General features: G+C 39.7%; 1 non-coding gene across 1 annotated transcript; it reads left to right on the top strand.

Annotated features, from left to right (window-relative positions):
• Positions 1 to 1,535: 1,535 nt before the first annotated feature.
• Positions 1,536 to 1,643, top strand: LOC130949262 (small nucleolar RNA R71). The gene has a single exon (XR_009073356.1). It is a non-coding gene; the product is annotated as a small nucleolar RNA R71 (small nucleolar RNA).
• The last annotated feature ends 10,041 nt before the right edge of the window (positions 1,644 to 11,684 follow it).

Below are 11,684 nucleotides of genomic sequence, written 5' to 3'. Positions count from 1 at the left end.
GGGGGCTCTGTTTGGCTCTGTTTTGAGAGGAGCTCTTCAGCTTCCTCTCCATGATGATAGAGGGATGTCCTTGGGCCTTAAACACCAGGATTTTTCATTCACTTGAATGAACTCTCCTCTGTCAACATCAATCACAGCCTTTGCTGTGGCTAGGAAGGGTCTGCCAAGGATGATGGATTCATCCATGCACTTCCCAGTCTCTAGGACTATGAAATCAGTAGGAATGTACTGGTCTTCAACTTTAACCAGAACATCCTCTACAAGTCCTGGGCTTGTTTTCTTGAGTTGTCTGCCATCTCTAATGAGATTCTTGCGCTTGCACCTCTAAGATCCCTAATTTCTCCATTACAGAGAGGGCATGAGGTTCACACTTGACCCTAAGCACACAAGGCCTTCTTGAAGGTCATGGTGCCTATGGTACAAGGTATAGAAAACTTCCCAGGATCCTGCCTCTTTTGAGGCAGTTTGCCTAGACAAGTCATCCAGTTCTTTGGTGAGCAAGGGAGTTCATCCTCCCAAGTCTCATTTCCAAATAACTTGTCATTCATTTCATGATTGCTCCAAGGTATTTAGCAACTTGCTCTTCAGTGACATACTCATCCTCTTCAGAGGAAGAATACATCAGAGCTCATGAATGGCAGAAGTAAGTCCAATGGAATATCTATGGTCTCAATTTGCGCCTCAGATTCCCATGGTTCCTCATTGAGGGACTCAGAGGAGAGTGGTGCACGCCCACTGAGGTCTTTCTCAGTGGCGTCTTCTTCCTCTCTTTCCTCTCCATATTCGGCCATGTTGATGGCCTTGCACTCCTTTGGATATTCTTCTGTATTATTGGGAGAGTACTAGGAGGGAGTTCAGTAACTTTCTTGCTCAGCTGACCACTTGTCCTTCCAAATTTCTGATGGAGGACCTTGTTTCATTCATGAAACTTTGAGTGGTCTTTATTAGATCAGAGACCATTGTTGCTAAGTCAGAAGTATTCTGCTTAGAACTCTCTGTCTGTTGCTGAGAAGATGATGGAAAAGGCTTGCCATTGCTAAACCTGTTTCTTCCACCATTATTGTTTTGAAACCTTGTGAGGTCTCTCTTGATCTTCCATGAGAGATTTGGGTGATTTCTCCATGAAGAATTGTAGGTATTTCCATAGGGTTCTCCTAGGTAATTCACCTCTTCCATGGAAGGGTTCTCAGGATCATAAGCTTCTTCCTCAGATGAAGCATCCTTAGTACTGTTTGGTGCATTTTGCATTCCAGACAGACTTTGAGAAATCAAATTGACTTGTTGAGTCAATATCTTGTTCTGAGCCAGAATGGCATTCAGAGCATCAATCTCAAGAACTCCTTTCTTCTGACTAGTCCCATTGTTCACAGGATTCCTTTCAGAAGTGTACATGATTGGTTATTGCAACCATTTCAATCAATTCTTGAGCTTCTGCAGGTCTTCTTCAGATGAAGAGATCCTCCAGCAGAGCTATCCAAGGATCTAGATAGTTCAGAGAGACCATCATAGAAAATACCTATGATGCTCCATTCAGAAAGCATGTCTGAGGGACATTTTCTGATTAATTGTTTGTATCTTTCCCAAGCTTCATAGAGGGATTCTCCATCCTTCTGTCTGAAGGTTTGGACTTCCACTCTAAGCTTACTCCATCTTTGTGGTGGAAAGAACTTTGCCAAGAAGGCATTGACTAGCTTTTCCCAAGAGTCCAGGCTTTCTTTAGGTTGAGAATCCAACCATATTCTAGCTCTGTCTCTTACAGCAAAAGGGAATAGCATCAGTCTATAGACCTCAGGGTTAACCCCATTAGTCTTGACTGTGTCACAGATTTGCAAGAATTCAGCTAAAAACTGATGAGGATCTTCCATTGGAAGTCCATGGAACTTGCAATTCTGTTGCATTAGAGAAACTAATGAGGCTTAAGCTCAAAGTTGTTTGCTCCAATGGCAGGGATAGAGATGCTTCTCCCATAGAAGTCGGAGTAGGTGCAGTAAAGTCACCCACCTTCCTTGCATTGTTGGCATTGTTGTTGTTTTCGGCCGCCATGGGTTCTTCTTCCTTGAAGAATTCGGTCAGGTCCTCTAAAGAGAGTTGTGCCTTGGCTTCTCTTAGCTTTCTCTTCAAGGTCCTTCGGGTTCAGGATCAGCTTCAACAAGAATGCCTTTGTCTCTGCTCCTGCTCATATGAAAGAGAAGAGAAAAAGAAAATGTGGAATCCTCTATGTCACAGTATAGAGATTCCTTGAAATGTCAGAGGAAAGAGAATAGAAAGAAGAAGGAGAAGAAGAATTCGAACTTTATTAGATAAGGTTCGAATTGTGCATTAAGAAGGAGTGGTACTCCATAAATAGAAGGATGTGAGAAGGAGGGAAGAGGATTTTCGAAATTCAATTAAAGATTTTGAAAACATTTGAAAATTTGATTGATGATTTTCGAAAATTGAAAGTGGAAGAGAAATCAAGTGATTTTTGAAAAAGATTTTGAAATTAGAAACTAAAAAGATTTGATTGAAAACCAATTTGAAAAAGATATGATAAAAAAAAATATGATTGAAAGGTTATTGTCTTAAAAAGATGTGATTGAGAAGATATGATTTGAAAACCATTTTAAAAGATATGTTTGAAAATTATTTTAAAAGATTTGATTTGGAAAATTAGTGACTTGCCTAACAAGAAAAGATATGATTCAAACATAAAACCTTCCTTAACAGAAAAGGCAACAAATTTGAGATGTTCAATCAAATCATTAATTGTTAGTAAGTATCTTTGAAAAAGGAAAGAAATTGATTTTGAAAACATTTGATTGAAAAGATATGATTTGAAAAAGATTTGATTTTGAAAAACTTAAAGAAAATTGATTTGAAAACAAAATCTTCCCCCTAGCACCATCCTGGCGTTAAACGCCCAGAATGGTATACATTTTGGCGTTTAACGCCCAAAGTGCTACCTTTTTGGGCGTTAAACGCCCAACCAGGTGCCCTGGCTGGCGTTTAAACGCCAGTCTCTGCCTTCTTCACTGGGCATTTTTGAATGCTCAGCTTTTTCTGTATAATTCCTCTGCAGTGTGTTCTGAATCTTCAATCCCTTGTATCATTGACTTGAAAAGACACAAATTAAAAATATTTTTGGATTTTTAATAATTAAAATGCAACAAGAATCAAATAACAATGCATACAAGACACCAAACTTAGCAGTTTGTATACTACTGACACTAATGAACTGAAAATGCATATGAGACACACAAAATACTCAAGTCAATAGAATTCAAAGATCAGAGCAAGTGAATCATCAAGAACATCTTGAAGATCACTAAGACATATGAATGCATGCAATTGACACCAAACTTAGTGAGACACTAGACTCAAACAAGAAATATTTTTGAATTTTATGATTTTGTAATTTTTTTGTGTTTTTCGAAAATTAAGTGGAAAAAGAAGGTATCAAAATTCTTAATGAGAATTCCAAGAATCAGTGCAGTGCTAGTCTAAGACTCCGGTCCAGGAATTAGACATGGCTTCACAGCCAGCCAAGCTTCCAAAGAAAGCTTCGGTCCAAAACACTAGACATGACCAAAGGTCAGCCAAGCCTTAGCAAATCACTGCTCCAAAAGCAAGATTGATACGAAATCAACAAGCTCTTGTGGTGATAAGTTGAAACCTCGGTCCAATCAGATTAGACATGGCTTCTCAGCCAGCCAGATTTCAACAAATCATCATGAAACTCTAGAATTCATCTTCAAGAATTTCGAAAAAAAATACCTAATCTAAGCAACAAGATGAACCGTCAGTTGTCCAGCCTAAACAATCCCGGGCAATAACACCAAAAAAAATTGATGTTGTTGCCGGATCTTGGCACTGATGTTACCAAAGGCTTGCTCAAAACTAGAACAATCCCCGGCAACGGCGCCAAAAACTTGGTGCGCGAAATTGTGAACTATACTTTTTCACAACTCTCATAATCCCTGGTAATGGCTCCAAAAACTTGGTGCGCATAATACCATGGCATTACACAACTTCGCACAACTAACCAGCAAGTGCACTGGGTCGTCCAAGTAATAAACCTTACGTGAGTAAGGGTCGATCCCACGGAGATTGTTAGTATTGAAGCAAGCTATGGTCATCTTGTAAATCTTAGTCAGGCAAACTCAGATATATGGTGATGAACGAAAATAACATAAAAGATAAAGATAGTGATACTTATGTAATTCATTGGTAGGAACTTCAGATAAGCGCATGAAGATGCCTTCCCTTCCGTCTCTCTGCTTTCCTACTGTCTTCATCCAACCCTTCTTACTCCTTTCCATGGCAAGCTCGTATAGGGTCTCACTGTTGTCAGCAGCTACCTCCCATCCGCGCAGTGAAAGCTAATGCACACACTCTGTCACAGTGCTGCCAATCACCGGTTTGGTTCCCTCCCCTACCGGAATAGAATAACTCTTTTGCGTCTGTCACTAACGCCCAGTAGGTTACAGGTTTGAAGCACGTCACAGTCATTCAATCATTGAATCCTACTCAGAATACCACAGACAAGGTTAGACCTTCCGGATTCTCTTGAATGCTGCCATCAGTTCTTGCCTATACCACGAAGACTCTGATCTCACGGAATGGTTGGCTCGTTTGTCAGGCAAGCACTCGGTTGTCAGGCGATCAACCATGCAGCGTGCAATCAGGAATCCAAGAGATATTCACTAAGCCTCAGATGCTTGTAGAACAAGAATGGTTGTCAGTCACCTTGTTCATGGGTGAGAATGGTGATGGGCGTCAATCATCACCTTCATCATGTTGAAGAACAAGTGATATCTTGGTAAAAGAACAAGTGGAATTTGAATGAAAGAACAATAGTAATTGCATTAATACTCGAGGTACAGCAGAGCTCCACACCTTAATCTATGGTGTGTAGAAACTCCACCGTTGAAAATACATAAGCATAAGGTCTAGGCATGGCCGAATGGCCAGCCTCCCAATGATCTAAGAACTAAAATGTCCAAAGATGATCTAGAGATCTAAAAGTGATCAAAAGATTTTTCTATACAATAGTAAAAGGTCCTACTTATAAGAAACTAGTAGCCTAAGGTGTACAGAAATGAGTAAATGACATAAAAATCCACTTCCGGGCCCACTTGGTGTGTGCTTGGGCTGAGCAATGAAGGAATTTCGTGTAGAGACCTTTTCTGGAGTTAAACGCCAGCTCTCATGCCAGTTTGGGCGTTTAACTCCAAATTTTATGCCAGTTCCGGCGTTTAACGCTGGAATTTCTGTAGGTGACTTTGAGCGCCGGTTTGGGCCATCAAATCTTGGGCAAAGTATGGACTATTATATATTGCTGGAAAGCCCAGGATGTCTACTTTCCAATGCCGTTGAGAGCGCGCCAATTGGGCTTCTGTAGCTCCAGAAAATCCGCTTCGAATGCAGGGAGGTCAGAATCCAACAACATCTGCAGTCCTTTTTGGTCTCAGGATCAGATTTTTGCTCAGGTCCCTCAATTTCAGCCAGAAAATACCTGAAATCACAGAAAAACACACAAACTCATAGTAAAGTCCAGAAAAGTGAATTTTAATTAAAAACTAATAAAAATATACTAAAAACTAACTATATCATATAAAAAACATACTAAAAACAATGCCAAAAAGTATACAAATTATCCGCTCATCATTACTCTAGACCGGGCTATCATGATCCATAGCATCATGATTGGAGAAGAAGTAGAAGTTCATGAGGTTATAGCCCAAGAACTTTATAAGGTGGCGGACAAGTCCTCTACCTTGGCAAGGTTAGCCTTTCCTCATCTCATTTGTCACCTCTGTTATTCAGTTGGAGTTGACATAGAGGGAGACATCCCCATTGATGAGGACAAGCCCATCACTAAGAAAAGGATGGAGCAATAAAGAGATCCCACTCATCATGAAATCCCTGAGATGCCTCAAAGGATGCACTTTCCTCCACAAAACTATTGGGAGCAAATCAACACCTCCCTAGGAGAATTGAGTTCCAACATGGGACAACTAAGGGTGGAGCACCGAGAACATTCCATCCTCCTCCATGAAATTAGAGAAGATCAAAGAATCATAAGAGAGGAGCAACAAAGGCAAGGAAGAGACATTGAGGAGCTCAAGCACTTCATAAGATCTTCAAGAGGAAGAACAAGCCGCCATCACTAAGGTGGACCCGTTCTTTAATTTCCTTGTTCTTTATTTTCCTGTTTTTCGAAAAATCATGCTTATGTTTATCTATGTTTGTGTCTTGTGATCATTAGTGTCTTAGTGTCTATGCCTTAAAGTTATGAATGTCCTATGAATCCATCACCTTTCTTAAATAAAAAATGTTCTTAATTGAAAAAGAGAAGAATTGCATGAATTTTAAATTTTATAACAGATTAATTATTTTGATGTGGTGGCAATACTTTTGTTTTCTGAATGTATGCTTAAACAGTGCATATGTCTTTTGAATTTGTTGTTCATGAATGGTTGGCTCTTGAAAGAATGATGAAAAAGGAGACATGTTACTGAGGATCTGAAAAATCATAAAAATGATTCTTGAAGCAAGAAAAAGCAGTGAATACAAAAAAAAAAGAAGCGAAAAAAAAGAGAAAAAACGAAAAAAAAGGAGAAAGAGAAAAAGAAAGAAATAAAGTTGTGATCCAAGACAAAAAGAGTGTGCTTAAGAACCCTGGACACCTCTAATTGGGGACTCTAGCAAAGCTGAGTCACAATCTGAAAAGGTTCACCCAATTATGTGTCTGTGGCATGTATGTATCCGGTGGTAATACTGGAAGACAGAATGCTTTGGGCCACGGCCAAGACTCATAAAGTAGCTGTGTTCAAGAATCATCATACTTAACTAGGAGAATCAATAACACTATCTGGATTCTGAGTTCCTATAGAAGCCAATCATTCTGAATTTCAAAGGATAAAGTGAGATGCCAAAACTATTCAGAGACAAAAAGCTAAAAGCCCCGCTCATCTAATTAATACTGATCTTCATAGATGTTTATGGAATTCATTGCATATTCTCTTCTTTTTATCTTATTTGATTTTCAGTTGCTTGGGGACAAGCAACAATTTAAGTTTGGTGTTGTGATGAGCGGATAATTTGTACGCTTTTTGGCATTATTTTTAGTATGTTTTTAGTATGTTTTAGTTAGTTTTTATTATATTTTTATTAGTTTTTAGTTAAAATTCACTTTTCTGGACTTTACTATGAGTTTATGTGTTTTTCTGTGATTTCAGGTATTTTCTGGCTGAAATTGAGGGACCTGAGCAAAAATCTGATTCAGAGACTGAAAAGGACTGCAGATGCTGTTGGATTCTGACCTCCCTGTACTCGAAGTGGATTTTCTAGAGCTACAGAAGCCCAATTGGTGCGCTCTTAACGGCGTTGGAAAGTAGACATCCTGGGCTTTCCAGCAATGTATAATAGTCCATACTTTCCCCAAGATTTGATGGCCCAAACCGGCGTTCCAAATCAGCTCAAAACTGCCCGGCGTTAAACGCCGGAACTGGCACAAGAATGGGAGTTAAACGCCCAAACTGGCACAAAAGCTGGCGTTTAACTCCAAGAAGAGTCTCTACACGAAAATGCTTCAATGCTCAGCCCAAGAACACACCAAGTGGGCCCGGAAGTGGATTTTTATGTCATTTACTCATCTTTGTAAACCTTAAGCTACTAGTTCTCTATAAGTAGGACCTTTTGCTATTGTATTTTCATCTTGGGATCTTAGATCATCTTTAGATCTTTGAATCTGTTGATCACGCTTTGGGAGGCTGGCCATTCGTCCATGCCTAGACCTTGTTCTTATGTATTTTCAACGGTGGAGTTTCTACACACCATAGATTAAGGTGTGGAGCTCTGCTGTACCTCGAGTATTAATGCAATTACTATTGTTCTTCTATTCAATTCAGCTTGTTCTTATTCCAAGATATTCATTCGCACTCAAGAACTTGATGAATGTGATGATTATGTGACGCTCATCATCATTCTCACTTATGAACGCGTGCCTGACAACCACTCCCGTTCTACAAGCAAACAAGGCTTGAATGTTTATCTCTTGGATTCTTTAATCGGAATCTTCGTGGTATAAGCTAGAATTGATGGCGGCATTCAAGAGAATCCGGAAGGTCTAAACCTTGTCTGTGGTATTCTGAGTAGGATTCAATGATTGAATGACTGTGATGAGCTTCAAACTCCTGAAGGCTGGGCGTTAGTGATAGACACAAAATAATCAATGGATTCTATTCCAACCTGATTGAGAACCGACAGATGATTAGCCGTGCCGTGACAGGGTGCGTTGAACATTTTCACTGAGAGGACGGGACTGTAGCCACTGACAACGGTGATGCCCAACATACAGCTTGCCATGGAAAGGAGTAAGAAGGATTGGATGAAGACAGTAGGAAAGCAGAGAGACGGAAGGGACAAAGCATCTCCATTCGCTTATCTGAAATTCTAACCAATGAATTACATAAGTATCTCTATCTTTATGCTTTATTCATATATCATTCATAACCATTTGAATATGCCTGACTGAGATTTACAAGGTGACCATAGCTTGCTTCATACCAACAATCTCCGTGGGATCGACCCTTACTCGCGTAAGGTTTATTACTTGGACGACCCAGTGCACTTGCTAGTTAGTTGTGCGAAGTTGTGTTTATACCACGGTATTGAGCACCAAGTTTTTGGATTCATTACCGGGGATTATTTGAGTTGTGAAAAGTAGTGATCACAATTTCGTGCACCAATATATATATATACACATAACAAACATAATAGCCCAAACTCCCATCTTCGCTGTAATAGAACTCCAGACGCCTAGTGAGGTGCATCTCGACCTGCATCTGAAATACAACAATATTTTATGGGATTAGAACCGAGGGTTCTCAACATGGTAAAGGGGCTGCATACATAAGATATAAGGTCCCGGAAAAACCAGAAACAATCCTAGAACTCCGCCACTCAGATTATAAAGCTTAAAGACTTAAAATGGAAACCATAAACAGGGGTAGTTCTCTAAGGTTCTTAAACTTAACCAAAATTTAACTAAACCCTTCAACTACTTTCTGATAAACCCCGATTTTGTGGTTTATCTTGTGCTTATTTTGGGGGTTTTTATCAATATTTCTCACACTTATTCATAAGAAATACATGGTTTTGTGTTCACTTCCCAATGTTGCTCCATTGTGGAAAACATGCTTATTTTGCCTTAGAATTGCTATATTTTGATTCTCTTTATTGCCATTCGATGCCGTGACGTATTTGTTGAGTGGTTTCAGAATTAGTAGGGTAAGAATGGCCTAGAAGAGAGAAGGAAATCATGCACCAGAGGAAGGAACATGAAGATTTGGATTTTGGGAACTGCAGCATCGGCGCGCACGCACACGTCACGCGCACGCGTGGATGAGGACAGCTGGAAGCGGTGCGCAAGGATAGACGCATCCGCGCAGGCCAGAGAATTTCCACCGACGCGAACGCGCAGCTGACGCACACGCATGGATCACAAAAGCAATCGGCGCGGGCGCACGCATGGCGCGCACGCGCGGGAAGCTGCACGTGACCTCATTAAAAGAAATCGTGCTTGGCGATTTCTGAGGCTCAACAGGCCCAATTTCAAGCTGTTTCTGCATGGAAAAGACCCAATGATGCTAGGGAGAAAGGGGGGATCAATCATTTTACACTAAGACACAATTTTTCTAGTTTTTAGGTTTTTTTGTTCTTCTAGAGGAAGAAACCCTTGTTCTTCTCTAGATCTAGTTTTAATTTGATCCTTCCTTGTTGAATCTGAATTGGGTTTTATTAATTACTATCTTTGATTGCTTAATTTGAATTCCTTAGTATATTCCCACTTAGATTTTATGTTAGTTTATGGATTTTGTCAATTGTCACTTTATACGCATTTCATGAATATTGTGAATCTTGACTTGTTGATGTTACATTGATGATTTTTATGCTTCATTGTGTTGTTTAAGCTCTTATAAGTTGATAATTGTTAGTGGGTATTTGTTGATTTCAATTCAATTGCAATTTGAACATGTCTTTTATTAATGCTTACCAAGTGTTTGATGAATTGTTTACCTTGACTTTGGAGTAGTCCTTTTTACTCTTGGCTTAGGCCAAGGGAATTGGGTAAACTTGAGTCGTTGGGTCTAATGAATTTGATGATTTGAGAGTCCTTAGTGGTTAATTTGATATCCATTAACACTATCCTACTACTAGGTTAATTAGTAGTGAGGTTAGGCCTTATGGGTTGATGTTGACCAAACCATTTGACGTACTTCAAGTGTGGAAGTAGACTTAATGAGTTTGGCTCCTCATAATTGTCAAGATATGGGTATTAGACAAGGATAGCGACCCCAATTCCCATGCCTAACCAAGAGTAGCTTTTATTATTCATATTTGAAAATCAATTTCTCAATTGTCTTGCTTAGTTGTAGTTATTGTTTAGTTAAGAGTAGAGTTAGATTGAATGTTGGTTCCTTATTTTGAAATTTTTTACACCTTGCTTGTTGTTTGAATTAGTTCCTTGCACTTTAGATTGCTTAATTGCTAAGATTCTCAATTTACTTTCTTGTTAATGAATCACAACCCCGGACTTCTAACCAATGTTGAAGCACATGTTTGCCCATTCTTCGTGAGACGACCCGAGGTTTGAATACTTCGGTTATTTTATTGGGGTTGAACTTGTGACAACCAATTCCATTCTAAATTTGATCCGCGAGGATTGTTGTTGGGGGAGCTATACTTGCAACGCAATTTCATTTAGAAAATCTCTTCCGACACGGTTCTCGTTCGTCCATCAAATTTTTGGCACCGTTGCCGGGGAATGGTTGCAACATATGCCTTAATATTGGTTATGTGAATATGTGAATATTGTAGATAGCTTGTTTGTTTTCAATACCTAGTTATAGTTTAGCTTCTTTTATTTTTGTTCTATGACTCTCAAGTGTGATGACTCGGTCCCAACCGAATTCTAGCTTAGCCGATTTTGATCCCGAGATTGAAAGAACTTTGTTACACACTTGGCAAGCTAGACGGCGGTTGGACTATACGGCTAGTACTTCGGTCTCTTTTGAGGAACATACCGAATCACTAGACGGTACCGAGATCGACTTGGAGTCCGCTACTTCCTATTCTTCTATTGGCACTACTAATACATCTTTGCATCTTACAGGTGAACTACACATGGCGGAGTGGTGGACAAAATTGTGATCACTTGTTATTTGTTTATAAAGGATGTATCTTCTTATGGCACTGTTTATTTTCTTCACAACTCCGTTCAACTAACCAGCAAGTGTACTGGGTCGTCCAAGTAATAACCTTACGCGAGTAAGGGTCGAATCCACAGAGATTGTTGGTATGAAGCAAGCTATGGTCACCTTGCAAATCTCAGTTAGGCGGATTAAAGAGTAATTGTGATTATCATTAAATAAAAAGGAATAATAAAAGGGATAGAATACTTATGTAGATTCATTGGTAGGAATTTCAGATAAGCGGAATGGAGATGCTGTAGAGCTCTCGGACGCTTGCTCTCCTATTCCTTCTACTCAATCCTTCTTACTCCTTTCCATGGCAAGCTTTGTATAGGGGTTCACCATCAACTGTGGCTACTTTCAGTCCTCTCGGGGAAATATCCTATGCGGCTGTCACTCGCACAGCTAACCAGTCTGGAGGCATCACCCATGGTTGATAGCTACATC

Source organism: Arachis stenosperma, chromosome 1 (assembly GCF_014773155.1).
Source record: "Arachis stenosperma cultivar V10309 chromosome 1, arast.V10309.gnm1.PFL2, whole genome shotgun sequence".
Lineage (NCBI taxonomy): Eukaryota > Viridiplantae > Streptophyta > Magnoliopsida > Fabales > Fabaceae > Arachis > Arachis stenosperma.
The sequence above is the reverse complement of the archived record's forward strand: the minus strand, read 5'-3'. Positions and strand labels throughout refer to the sequence as shown.